Source organism: Electrophorus electricus, chromosome 14 (genome assembly GCF_041902795.1).
Source record: "Electrophorus electricus isolate QZ-2024a chromosome 14, ASM4190279v1, whole genome shotgun sequence".
Taxonomy (NCBI): domain Eukaryota; kingdom Metazoa; phylum Chordata; class Actinopteri; order Gymnotiformes; family Gymnotidae; genus Electrophorus; species Electrophorus electricus.
This window is the reverse complement of record NC_137510.1, coordinates 9781674-9791697: the sequence shown is the minus strand read 5'-3', so window position 1 is coordinate 9791697 and position 10024 is coordinate 9781674. Positions and strand designations below refer to the sequence as shown.

Sequence of the window (10024 nt, the reverse complement as noted above, 5' to 3'; positions counted from 1 at the left end):
AACAGGAGGATGTGTCCTTGGCTTCACCTCTGGCTCTCCTGGAGCCTCTTTTAAAGAGCCAAAGGCACATTAGAATCACATGACAGGCTAAGAGGCAGTTTCCTCCTGCTTGGGGCAACTTTCACATACATAATCCTCCATTTTTTAAATGTCTAGACTTCACAGAGAGGGATCTGAGTTTAGCCCCCTCGTGACTGACCTAAGCTTCTGTGATGAGGGGCTACTTCACACAGGCGCAGCGAACTTGAGACCTTAAGTTCTTTTAGTGCTAAATGACTTCCTCAAATCCTGTATTCCCAAACCAAATTGGATTTCCAATTATTAAGAAAAAATCATGTGGTGTCTCATGTGGAGCAGATTGAGAGAAGGGAAACAGTGCCTGCATAAAGTCTTGTCTGGTTTTCAGTTTGAATGCAAGATAACTATCCTCTGTGAAGAAGTGATAACAGGCAAAGATCATACAATATATTGGTTTATTTAAATCCAAGCACGGGGGAAATTTAATATAGCCATCGGAAATAATTTTGGAGTCGCATTTGAGTCACTTATGTTGGCATCAAGTCCTGTCCTGTCGCAAAACCTTAGGTAAGAAAAGATTTTAATAAGACTTCCATTCATTTATTTTGTTTTACACTACAGTCAACGACTTTAAACACCTTGAGTAATGATTCTATTTTGAGATCGTCAGCTCTGAAACATTCAAACATTCTCCTTCCACTTTGACCTCACTTTCCATGGCTCTGTGCTCACTCACTTCAGATATGAACCTAATACTAACACATAAAAGTGCTTAGATACATGCTCACATTTGGCTCACTGACATGACCAAGCTCCACAGGCCACTGTGCAATGCCAACTCACGCTGGCTTAAGGGGATGTTGTCTGGGAAATCTGCTTGGACTCCTCGAGAGAAAAAAAAGAGGGTAAGGATGACTTTAACACTGCATTAAATAACAGGCAAAATGGGTTCACCCGAGGGACGAAGGCTCACTTCATTATACAGACTGCTGTGTCCATAAACGTAGGCGCAAACAATTTCTGCCAACTGAGCTTTCACGCCTCAGCACTGAGGGAGTGTGGGCTGCCAACATGTCAGCGTGTATGCTGTTTTGTCACTCCTAAGGGCTCTGGCTAAGTGGGGACCCCACATTCATCGTGATGTGTAAACCAAAGAGCATCATTCATTCGAAAGGAGCCGCCGGCGGACAAACAGCGTGTTTACCGAACTCATTAGTAATTACTAGATGAATGTATGTGTGTGTCTGCGTGAGGGGGGTGTTCTGGTAGGGCTGCAGTCAAACACCACTGACTGATGCCTCTGGTGATTGATGAGATGCTGGCACACCGCACCACTTACAAGACGGGATCGTTCCAAGAGCATTGAACTATCATATCATATTTTATTGATTCCCTGCACTGCTCATGTCTAAATACTTGGAATGTCTCAGTGTTGTTTTTTCACTGAAAATTATGCTTTTGTATTGTAAGCATTGAAACAAACCAGCATGAGCCTTGGGGAAGGAGCAGCCTGAGGAGGTTCCATCCACTTTCCAGAGGCAAGCAGAGAGAAATGCCAGCCCTATGTATAGCTCAGCAAAGCAGGAGACAAGAGTTAGTGCAGGTGTCCTGCCCAGGAACCTAGAAAGGGTACTCCAAAGAAGGCATGGAATACAGCAAAACCCTGTATTAGAATTGGGTGTTCACCCTCACATGTAGGTTTGCTAGATTTAATGAACTCTGCTTGTAGGATTTACAAACCTTCTCTCAGACTTCTTCTATCTCTCTCATTTAGTCTCAAGGCAGAATTTGAGTAGGGACAGACCTCTGGACCTGAGGCACTGTTTGGCCCCCTGTGACGGAGACCATCACTTAGGAAGGTTAACTGTGTGCTCTGGTTGCTATGCCAGGGAACTGGCTCTTTGGTCCGGTGGTCAGAGCTCATGTTTAACTCTTGTCAGACTTGGGTTTGAGTTATGGGTAGGGTGCCTGGCTTCAGCCTTCATCACACATGGTGTCAGAAGTGGGTTGGCAGTGAAGCCACTGGGAGCATGCCCCAGGTTGATGAACCCAGCCCTGCTGTGAGGGGATGGTGTAGCCCAATATGAGGACACCTGATGAGGGTTATGGGCCCTGATGGCCCATGATGGGTAATTGTGTTTGGAGGGACATGTGGACAGTGTCATGCACAGGGGACACTCCACGGAGGTAAAGGCATTGTGATGGAGATGGTCACTCTCTGAAGGAGAGGATGGCTTGATGCTGTGCTAGGAAGCTGGCTCTTTGGTCCAGTGGTAAGGCCTTACCTTTACCTCTTGTCAGCACTGGGTTCCAGTCCTGGGTAGAGTGGTTGCCTTCAGCCTTCATCATACCCACACAATCTCCTTTGCCTTAAAACAAGCAAAGAAACACACATATAATAGAAGGAAAGATTGCAGGTCTGTAGGCCTCCATTTTTATGTCAGCTCTGAAAAAGCATGACGTCAGCTTTCTGTGGCCTGGTCATTAACCCTCTCAATCTCTCTGTATCATACACACATGGGAACAGAGAAAAACAATGGGAACCAGTATTCTGGGGGGAACCAAGTTCTGTGTCCGGGCAACGATGTGTGTCCTGGCAAGGATGAATGCCCAGTGCCTGTGACGCACAGCAAAGGCAAAGGGATTTGGGAGGAAGTGGACAATAAAATCAAGTTCTAAGTCACTTTTGATTATGCGTGTGTCTGCTCAAGCATTCTGGAGGCATGACGGGTCATGCTGACATAGAAAACCTGTACAAAGAAAGAAAGTTACGCAGTGCCTTCATGACCCCGGACAAGCAGAAAGACCTCCACAGTCCTTCTCTACTAGTCATCTTTTGTGCCAGTTGACCCTTCACCTCTTCAACTTAAAGCAATGACAGACAATTGCGTGCATGTTTCAAAGGTAATTGTTTTAAAGGTAATTGTTTATAAAAAGCATTTCCCACAAAAAGCCTGCACGAGGCTTTTATGAAGTGCTCTTTCATGCCCTGGTTCTTGCTTGGAATGAGTCATTTTCTCCACCTGCTCGTGTGTTGGGGTGGCCGGGGGGGGCTGCATAGCTGCATACAAGCACATGAAAAATCGGCTCTGACCCTCCAAGCTCAATGTGACCTTTCCAGTGTAGAGGCGTTGACCTGATTTCAGTGTGGAAAGGAACAGGATTAACATGAGGCCAACCTGTTCACTTCACTGGGTCTACTAAGGAAAAAGAGATAGGAACATAATATTGGTTATATTTAGACTTGCTGTTTTGACAGTGTGGTTTGGGTGGAGATGAATGTCAGCTGGAACACCCGACTCTCAAAGGGTAGCAGTCTCATAAAAAGGATGTGATGATGCAATGTAAGTTGCACTAATCAGTGTTGAAGTGACTGCTTGGTGAGCCTGATTTTCACTCATGGTAAGCAGTAATGTTTAAAATATGGTTGAAATATCCCTTTACCAAAACCATATGTTATCACTTAACAGCACTGAAAATGTGGTGAAAGAACTTCTCCTTATGGCCCAGGACAAAGGTGATGGACGTAATAGTGACCCACACGTTTGGACAGCCGGGTGTCAAATGAGACCACATTTTTGACCATATTTGTAACTGACCTGAGCTTCTACATGTCTTGGGACTCGCATAAGGAAACGGAGATGCAGGGCTCCCGGAAACTAAACGCATGATGGTGTTTAACAATGCATCCATAAAACACAGTCTGCAAGTGCTGAGATGGAAGGGGTTCCTCAGAGACATGGCTTGGGAAGCCAGCTGTTTGTGAAGTCCTGCGTGCGTAGTGGACTGTTCATGCAGGCGTGAGCGCGGGATGGAGGAATAATGTATCTCAGTTCCAGACACCTTGACATCCACAAAGACACTTGGTTTCCAGAAAGCTGCCCTGTGGACCTGAATGTACTGTATCTGTGAACTGTAGTGTTATGTGTGAACTGTAGTGTTATCTGTGAAATGTAGTGTGAACTGTAGTGCTATCTGTAAACTGTAGTGCTATTTGTGAACTAGTGTTGTGTAAACTGTAGTGTTATTTGTGAACTGGTGTTATCTGGGAATTGCAGTGCTATGTATGAACTGTAGTGTTATGTGTGAACTATAGTGCTATCTGAATTGCAGCATTATGTGTGAACTGTAGCGTTCTGTGCGAACTGCAGTGCTACCTGGTTAGTTGTGATAGCTCCTAGAAAAGTAGGGAGGTTTGCCTAACATTCCTGGATTTGTGAGGTCTGTAAGAAACATTAAACTCAATAAAAGAGCTGTAGCACTTTTCTCTAATGTTGCCAATTTCCAAACAAGATGGGATTTACGTGTTTACTAGTGAGACCGGGATTTATTGGGCATGGTCCACACTATGATTGTGTTATGACAAACTAGTGAACTGCATTTACTACTTGCTCACATTCGGAAGGATTTACCAAAATGCAAATAAATCCCTAATTAAATCCTTGCTTTCCTGTAAAAATGTCCCTTAAGAAAGGTTTAATTCCACATCAGTTTGTTCTGTATAACCCGGTAACACCTACACCTGTCATTCAACTGCTCATCTTTTTCTTGTCCAGCTGTGTGTGGCTGCATCATTATCTCCTGCACAAGAGACCTTTGCAGTCTGTTATTGATGTCTCTCCATGTGAGGACCAAAGAAATGTCAACAGTAGTAAAGCAGGCCAGCTCAGGGGCTTACAACTCAGGGCCATAAATCAGCAACATAGTGAGAGGAGTAGGTGGTACATCGTCAAGAGAAAACAACCCAGGATATCATGGAAGATCGCGATAGTGGATGATTGAAGATGTTGCATCATGAAGAAAAACAGAAAAGGTGTTTCTGAGGTGTAGACAAAGATGTGTCAAATATTAGAAAGAGATGAGATGAGATGAAGATCAATCTGTATCAGAGTGATGGAATGTAGAAAGAAGTAGCTACTGAGGAGAATAGGACCAGCTCATAACCCAGAGAATACCATCTAATCTGTGGAACAGGACCACATGGGCATGGTTGAAACTGGCTTAGCACTGAATCATCAGGGAAAATACCCTGCATCTGGTGATGTATGTGGGCATCAGTGATTATAGGCAATTAGTGGTTGAAAGGATTTCAAATTAAAGGTGACAATTTTACTTAAGTTTATGCTTGTTTGTTCAACTACCTATATTGTCCTAATACGTATACATGAGTATACATAAGTGAACAATATGCTAACAAGTAATGCTTAAAAGTACTTAAAACAATAAGTCAATCAGTCACTCCTTTAATGTGGACATTTTCATTTTTGAGGTTTATTCACACATTCTCGTGAGGTTGGTGAGATGTCCGGGTCCTGGTACAGGCAGTGCATTATGAGTCGGAGACCCCTCTGCACACCCCTTTTGCACAGAGTGAATCAGTGAGAGACTTGTTTTTTCATCTCTCTTCCTTTGTGATGTTAAATTCCCCTTCAGTTACATCAAGGTTTTCTTTTTATCTCTAGTTCTATCTCTCTGTCTTCTTTCCTGTCTCTCTCATTCACTTTCTCCTTATCATCTCTCTGTGTTTATTGTGATTCTCTACCTTTTGGCTTGCCGTGTGCGTGTATGTATCTATGTGTGTGTAATTACACAGCCATTCACGCGGACATGTGCATCCACATGCTTCACCCGTGGACACGTATGTGTGTATGTGGTGCAGTTTGTGTGTAGGAGGCAGTGGCTGCACTCCTTTACCCTGATCTGTTGCTCTTCTCGCTCTCTACATCTGTCTACATCTCTCTACATCTGCATGCTGCCAGCCAGGGTTAGCACACATCAACCCACCTCCCACACCCCCCAGTTGCCAGTATGCCCAGGGGGGTGACAGCTCCTCTGCAAGAGCCACTCTCCAGTTAATTAGCTAATTAGCAGGTCCGCTCGGGCTGCCCGGGGCACTGTGACGCACCGCCACAGGTCTGCCGCTCTTGCTACAAAAGAGCCAGGCAAAATGTGCTCAAGCCACAAATTACGTCCTTACACCAGGGATAAAAGATGAGTGTGTGAGCGCGCTCGCGCGCGTGTGTGGGATGAACTTACCATACAATAGCAGTTGTGGATTGGCTTAAAGGTCACCCGTAGGTAGTGTGTAATGAGCTGTGCTTGGAGCGGTCACTTGGTTCCTGGCTAAACGCTTCTCATTCAGAACGTCACCTATGTATGTACGTACTCCTCAAGCTCATGCATGCAAAATAAGGCAGTGCTTTAATTAAGGCCACTGAACAGTGGCAAGCAGCCATGGTAGCATGCCCATATAAGGGGTCTTTGCCATTTAACACAAAACCCGGGCCCATCAACACAGTCTGCGGGGAGTGAATGTGAATCATAGCTGAAAATAGCCATTAGCAGGGCAGGTTTGGTCACTTTTGGTTCTGCCCAGGGTCTAAGGGCTGTCCCATCCATTCATTTATCCTAGTGCAAGCTGGCATCTTCTCAAGTCACAAACATTTGTGAAGGCTGCCTCAACTGTAGCAGCTATAGCTTTAGTTTGGATCTCTTTTGGATGTTTTATGTTCTCTTTGACTGGTCTTAAAAACTATCAGCCATGTGTTATTTTCATTACAGCAAATTTCATATGACATATCTGATTTAGCCATTCAGCAAACAGATAATAATGGTTTAAGTGTAACCAACTATTTGCCACAGTGACCTCTCACAGCTCCTGGATGTATGACTGACCATAACCATATTTCATTCACCTGACAGAAGAAATTTATCACACCATACAAAATATCTGAAACTTCAGTGATTGTTTTCCAAAATCAGTACAGCAATGCAATCAGGCATGCAAGTAACCAAGCACGCAGTGTAGATCCTCAGACCATCAGTGACAGCTCATTGCCTCCATCCTGCTTGGTGTATTCAGAATGCTGAACGCAATGTTGAGTATACACCCACTTCATTCCAAAAACAATTAACTCCAAATCCCTTTTCACTGTGTACCCCATACATCAGGGAGACCAGTCCCCCTGGTCTGAGAGGAAGCAAAGCTCACCTTGGATGGGCTTGGAAGCTTCAGGCAGCTTTGTTGACAACCTGAGAGATGAGCAGGCTGTTGGAGGTGCGCACCATCCGTTCTACTGAGACCACACAGGAGAGGGGCCCATCCATCTGCACAATGGAAACCACATCATCCAGAGAGCCACTGCTGTAGGGAAAGGGACTTTAGACTGGGCAAGAAGGGGAAGATGGATGCTGACTGCCAGTCTGAGACAGCAGCATAAGTAAATAAATAAAAAAAGAAATATATTAATGAATAAATACATTTCTATGGAACAGGACTTTACAAAATCCCAGCCTGCAGAGTCGGTAAATGAAAATAACTAAATGAATGTTAAATGACTTCCACGTTGACCTAAATGGGCGTCGGTGGGTGGCTGCAGTAAAAGCTTTCTGCAGAAGCCTTCCCTGCTCCACCCAGTTGCCTTGACTTGTGGTGTCACGTTCATCAGTAACTATCCTCAGTTGCACTGGCTGCTTGGGAGACCTGTCTATGAGAACATACAGGGGACACTTATGAATCATGGGGAAATGCAGATACTGCTGCAGCTGGAAAAGGAACAGTTTGTACTGAGGCTACGCTGCAATACCTTAGGAACGCGGAGGTAAAATCACTCAGCACCCAAGGCCCAAGTTCCCCTAGTAGAAGCAGAAGTAATAAAAGCACTCATAGGAAGTGTGGTCGGCCGGTGAGGAAGCACTGAGGCTGTCGGCCCTCGCTGCCCTTCCTCCCGCTACGACGCTCAGGGGCCATCCGGCTTGGTCCTCGTCCTGGCTCCTGCCTCTGATCGGAAACACACATGCACAAGCATGCATGCAAACACACCCAGATGCACACGCACGCACCCTGTTTGAGTTGCGCAGTTTTAACAGAGAGGAGCCAACCTCCTATCCGTTTAAGTGACGCTGCTCTGCTCTCTCGCCGGGATCCTCCAGGGGAAGGCTGATGAAAATGCCTGATAAATGAGCCTATCCATCATTATCCACCCGGGGACACATTCTCTGCGGCTACATCCACTTCAGCGAGCACAACAGAGTGGATGGTGAGCTCGGAGCACATCAGGCGCGAACCCCATGATGGCGTCCCGCTGCTAGCTGATGAGTTCATGACCTCGGCAGACAAATGTTTAGTCGGCTGCTTTGTGCACACACGGCAGAGCGAGCGAGGAGTGTCGGGACGCAGGAAGACTGCAGAGCGGGCCACTGGATATGATGTCACAGGAGGGGTGTTGCGCTCTGGGTCCCACAGGCAGCTGGGGTGGGTGTTTAGACTGGAGCCACTCGGCAACCCTCCGCAAGTGCCGCTCCCAGCCTTCACCCACCCCGCGTTTTCCTCATCTCCCAGTAAACAGAACACACCCGTGGCAGGACTTCAGAAGCAGCGTAACAGACAGTCTCTCACACAAACACGCACATGTGCATATATCCTCTTGCTCTCATTCATTCTCTCTCTCTCTCTCTCTCTCTCTCTCTCTCTGTCTCTCTCTCACACACACACACACACCCACACGTGTGGAAGTTAGACTCAAGAATCTTAAGAGTCATCACTGCAGTGTGAGGTCTGGTCAGACCCAGACTACAACTATGAAACATTCTATTTTTCCAATTTTTTTTTCTTTTATCACTATAAACCACCACAGGATAGTTCATCATCCTCCAAAGCTACAGCACTTTTACACTAATGTAAGCAGGGGATATCTTCTCCATTAGTAGAGACATTACGGAATTTACAATGTTTACAGGACACACTGGAGGAATTTTTATGGAACCACCTTTGGAGAAGTTCCATGGGCAGATGGGCTGGTGATGTGGGGTCCTCTAGCCTATAGCTTCCATTGGAGCCTTGCATTAAGGCTGTTCTATATACCCTGAGTAGCTTCAAGATCTTAATAGCGAGAGAGAGAGTGTGTGTGTGAGAGTGATTGAAAACATAATGAGCATTTAGTGGATGAAACAGCATGGTAAAGCCTAAAGCATAAGCATTAGGTGGCCACCAGTATTGCTATGCTTATAAAACTTCTAAAATAGGCAATCCACTGTGTGAGCAATTGTGAGAAACAGTGGGGTAGTTCAATAGGGATATTGGTATAGATGGGGATGATATATATATATTTATATTTATTTATTTTTTCTCTGTATCACATGTATTTCTGTGTCACTATCTCAGGACTGGTAGATCCTGACATATCAATTGTGAGTTCAGACACAAAAAGTTTAGTGTCAGATATATTTTCTGGGACAACCATCCAACAGGATCCACCATATAGCGCATTAAAACTATCTAATTGGCATCAACCAGTGTCAAGGACCAAAGGAAAATAAAGAACCCACTAATGAGGGAAAAAAAAAGTCTAAAGTCTAAAAAAGTAAAAGTATTCACAGCAAACAATAAGTTTACCCTAGGTTTGTTTTCTCCTTTTTTCCTCAAACTTGCCTGCTAGAAATTCAGGCATGCCAGGTAACCCCCTACTGGCTGTTATGCCTTCTGCCCAAAGGTTTCTGGCTGACATCTTCTAATGCAAGCATTGGCCGACCCATTTTGACTACATCCACATATGCCCTTGTTCACTCTTGTGTTATCACTGATGATGCATGAGCTCAGAGGTCCAGGGGCTAAGGGCCTGCTATCAGGTTGGCCCTACGCAGTGCATGCTGGTTTGAAGCAATCATGACAGTACATATGTTATGAACCATTCTTGTCTCTTCTGCCTTCCAGAAGAGGAGAAAAAAAGAAGACTCCTATATCAAATATGTAAATAAATACGTGACTTTATTACATATGTGAATAAGTGATTCTATCTATCAAATGTTCACACTCCAAACTATTACAAACATCATGCAATATTTAATCATGATACTATGTATAACCATTATTCATAAATGATAATGCAATTTGCTAATAATAAGGCATCAGATCCCAGTTTTTTACAGGAAAGACACAGGTTACGGTGTCAGGATACTTAATAAAGAAAGGTAGAGCACATGGTACAGAATGGCTGAACACTATCAC

General features: G+C 44.8%; 1 long non-coding RNA gene across 1 annotated transcript; it reads right to left on the bottom strand.

Moving 5' to 3' along the window:
- Positions 1–459: 459 nt before the first annotated feature.
- LOC118242177 (uncharacterized) lies at positions 460–8091 on the bottom strand. The gene is made up of 6 exons (XR_004776621.2): positions 7605–8091; positions 7370–7505; positions 7010–7125; positions 2304–2387; positions 807–903; positions 460–580 (listed from the first exon to the last, which is right to left on the bottom strand). It is a non-coding gene; the product is annotated as an uncharacterized LOC118242177 (long non-coding RNA).
- Positions 8092–10024: the final 1933 nt, after the last annotated feature.